General features: G+C 47.1%; 1 non-coding gene across 1 annotated transcript; it reads left to right on the forward strand.

Moving 5' to 3' along the window:
- The first annotated feature begins 3,927 nt into the window (after window positions 1–3,927).
- On the forward strand, window positions 3,928–3,999 carry trnak-cuu (transfer RNA lysine (anticodon CUU)). Its single transcript has one exon. It is a non-coding gene; the product is annotated as a tRNA-Lys (tRNA).
- Window positions 4,000–4,250: the final 251 nt, after the last annotated feature.

Genomic DNA, 4,250 nt, shown 5'->3' on the forward strand with positions numbered 1-4,250 from the left:
AAACAAAAGCAAACATGTCTTCTTGATTGGAATGGCTGCTGATATTCAAGTCCCAGTGAATCAAGTGGCTCTGTCAGAAGTTGATGTATCATTTGTTTTCAGATTTCCTTCGGCACGTCTTTCTGCAAAAAAAAAACCTCACAAAATAAGTGATCATTGGCAGTACACTTAAACGAACATAACATAGGTGGCAGTTCCCGTAGTTTGCCAGATGCCTGCTGATCACATAATACCCAGCACACAGAAACCTGAAATCCCTCATGCAGCCAGATAGGCTTAGGTGTGTTTAGAGGAAAACTTCGTTCAAATCTAATCTAATCTAATCTAAAACTAAATACGTGTACACATTTAAATCAATATGCCAATCCTTTCAATGCGGCTCAGTTCCATGAGAAACTATACTTTTAATTGTGAACATGAGGAAAAAGGCAATCATTTTCCAGGGTGCAAACTGCATACGTGCCAAACTGAGGGAATACACAAGGAAAATACCTAAAAGAGAGATAGAAAGTATTTGAGCACCTTTGCAGAATCTGTTCCCTCTCTGGATTCACTCCAGTTGCTACAAGTAAACCTCCCTGGGGGTCAGGCAGCCCTGCATCGGGAAGCACTGGGATGGTCAACTATGACCAGTTTACGTGGAGAACACATCTCCACATTAAGCAGCCTCGAGGCAAACTTTCCTTCCTTCCACTTAAAGTTCAAGACCCCTCAAAGCGAAATTCCCCAGGTAAGTTTGGAAGAATTTCTTCCAGGTGTTCACTAATCATTTCTATGAGCACTTTGTTAAAGTTTGAATATTGCGAGTTTTGAAAATTAGTGATTCTGAGCGAAATCACAGTTCGAAAAACAGAATGTGGGAATTTCGACAGAGTTTATTTTTGCACATCGACGATATGTCTGCACAACAGCATATGTCACGACAGCAGTGAAGATCTTTTGACGTCATTCTCAAACGTGCCTGCCACACGCCAGATGAAAATCTGAATACTTCTCTGGAAAAACTGCCGATCAATGCGGGAGAATGGCACAACGCGTGCATGTTGGGACCATAATCCAAAAGAGAAACCATTGTCTCCTATTCACTCAATGTCGTCTTTAGCAGCCTTCCCGTATAACGGCGCACTGTTGTGCACCTCGCCTTCTCATCTGCTTCCCAAAAAACTTCGACGTAAATATTTCACATTGATACACAGGCCCAGTTAATATTTGCTTGTCGGCGATATGTCTACCGGTGCGTGATGGGAGCATAACCCAGAAGGGAAACCATCTTTCCTATTCACTCAATGTCGTCTTTAGCAGCCTTCCCGTATAACCTCTGAGTGGTCTCCTGTTCTCTGTATCCTATGTTGAGGAAAGCAATGCTTGTCACTGGCCACTCGGTTGTCAGAGATAAGTTTCGAAACAGTGGACGGGACAAACAGCAGCATGGAGACAGAATGAGAAGCAGCTGTTCTGGAAACTCTTCGTCACTTGCAATTCTGAGAGCAATGTCAAATGTATTTCACACTAAGCAAGTCTCAGCTGGCTCAAGAGGTGTGTGGTGGGTGGGGCAATAGCCGCTGTTTGGCTTGTTGGTCGAGGCGCGTGACTCTCAGGTAGAGTCTTTAACTGTGCAGACTTGTGCGCGGTCCTGGATTCAAATCCCAGACGAGGCTGCGTCTCTTAACTTGATTTGTGCAAGTTAAGAGACGCACAACTTTCTCAAAAAGTACCTTCGTGAAACGAGGTTGGGCTGCCTGGAGTACGAATGGGGCAGAAAACAGGGAAGTGAAATGGTTGGAGATCGCGTTGAACAGGTTGACGTTAGTGGTGCGGTATTTGAGGAATGTCAGCAATAAAGGCAGATTGAAAAATTGGGCGAGCTCTCCTCGGAGAACCGAACTTTTCCAAGTCAGTAGGGGCCGAGAAACAGGAAATAATGCTGTGAAAATGCTCCCATGCCTGAAAGGATCGATAGTGATTCGGCAGAGCTTTCACGTCAGGAGGACGAGCGAATGCAGTAGACGAGGTTGCGGCAAATGTGCAGGTAAAGTGCTGCTTCACCTGGAAGGTATGTTCGAGCCTGGAAGGATATTCAGGAGGGAGCGGGTAAATTGTGTTTCTGAGTGAAGTCACGGTTCGTAAAAACAGAATGTGGCAATTTACACAGAGTTGATATTTGCTTGCCGGCGATATGTCTACCGGTGCGTGATGGGAGCATAACCCAGAAGGGAAACCATCTTTCCTATTCACTCAATGACATCTTTAGCAGCTTTCCCGTATAACGGCGCACTGTTGTGCACCTCGCCTTCTCATCTGCTTCCCAAAAAATTTCGACGTAAATATTTCACATTGATGCACAGGCCCAATGTGCACAGTTGAGATGACACACTCGTGGAGGTCTGCGGGGTCTTCTCCTGTTCTCTGTACCCTATGTTGAGGAGGGCAATGCTTGTCACTGGTCACTCCAGTGTCAGAGAAAAGTTTAGAAAGAAAACGGTTTAATTTTCTGCCAGTAGAGAGGGCCCGGTTCCTGGGGACGGGCAAACGGCAGCAGAGAGACAGAATGAGAAGCAGCTGTTCATAGAGTCATAGAGATGTACAGCGTGGAAACAGACCCTTCGGTCCAACCCATCCATACCGATCAGATATCCCACCCCAATCTAGTCCCGCCAGCCAGCACCCGGCCCATATCCCTCCAAACCCTTCCTATTCATATATCCATCCAAAAGCCTCTTAAATGTTGCAATTGTACCAGCCTCCGCCACGTTCTCTGGCAGCTCATTCCATGCACGCACCACCCTCTGCGTGAAAACGTTGCCCCTTCGGTCTCTTTTATATCTTTCCCCTCTCACCCTAAATCTCTGCCCTCTCGTTCTTGACTCTCCGACCCCAGGGAAAAGACTTTGCCTATTTATCCTATCCATGCCCCTCATAATTTTGTAAACCTCCATAAAGTCACCCTTCAGCCTCCGACGTTCCAGAGAAAACAGCTCCAGCCTATTCAATGTCAACTTTTCTTCACTCTGAGCAAGATTCAGCTGGTTCAAGAGGTAGAGTGGGGCCGCAGCCAGCTCGGCGGTGTGGCTCGTTGGTCTAGGGATATGATTCTCGCTTTGGGTCTTCGTCGACGCAGACGTGCGAGAGATCCCGGGTTCAAATCCCGGACGAGCCCGCGTTTACGTGGCTCGTGCAAAAGTGGCTGCTTAATTTTCTCAAAAAGCACCTTCGTTCAACGAGGTTGGGCTCCCTGGCCTACCAATGGGACAGAAAGCAGCGAAGTGAAATGATTGGCGATACCGTTGAATAGGTTGACGTCAGTGGTGCGGTGTTTGAGGGCGATCAGCGATGAGGGTCGATTGGAAATTTGGGACAGCTCTCTTCGGAGAACAGAAGTTTCAAAATCTGGCCCGATTGAAGCTTTCCAAGTCATGCGACGTCGAGACAGAGAAAGTAATGTAGTCAAAATGCTCCCACGCCTGAAAGGATCGGCAGTGTTTTAAAGTCATGAGGAAAAGAACCAAAAGTGACATTAGGAAGAATGCTTTCGTACAGGGAGTGGTGGTTGGGGTCAGTAAATCCCTAACTGACACTGACAGATGCATTAGACGCAAACGGGAATTCGGTGGTCATGTTTAAAGTAACAATGTGCAGAATTACATGGAGAAGGCAAGAGAATGATTCGAATAGAGACCCACGTTCACTTACTGTGTCGACCCAGCAGAGCGAAGCTGGGACGCATGGCGTCTATTCAGAGTGAAATCACAGTTCGACCAACAGAATGTGGGAAGTTAGAAAAAGTTGATATTGACACAGCCTCCATACGTCTGCGCAACACTATATAAGACGACAGCAGTGGAGATCTTTGACATCAGTCTCGAACGTGCATGCCACGCGCCCGACGAAAGGCTGAAAGGACCTGTGGAAGAAGCCACGTTGCGTAGGAGCAGAGTGTCGCAGCGGGAGCGTGCTGGGCTCTTAACCCAGAGGTCGATGGATCGAAACCATCCTCTGCTATTGTTCACTGTCTCCTTGAGCGATTTTCCTTTGTGATGGCACTCTGTTCGGCATTCAGACTTCCTGAGTGTCTGAATGCCCCGTATCATACCGATTCTGTCGCGAAACTCACACCGTTCAAGTCACGTGCTTTTGGAGGTCTGAGTGGTCTTCTCCTGTTCTTCGTCGGTTTCCTTTGAACTGAATCGCAAACCCACTTCTCTGAGATGCCAATGAGCTGATAAAGTTGAAACGCATGCCTTGTGGTTTCG

Source organism: Chiloscyllium plagiosum, unplaced genomic scaffold, assembly GCF_037043375.1.
Source record: "Chiloscyllium plagiosum isolate Xiang-an unplaced genomic scaffold, Cpla_swu_hap1 HiC_scaffold_27, whole genome shotgun sequence".
In the NCBI taxonomy this organism is placed as follows: domain Eukaryota; kingdom Metazoa; phylum Chordata; class Chondrichthyes; order Orectolobiformes; family Hemiscylliidae; genus Chiloscyllium; species Chiloscyllium plagiosum.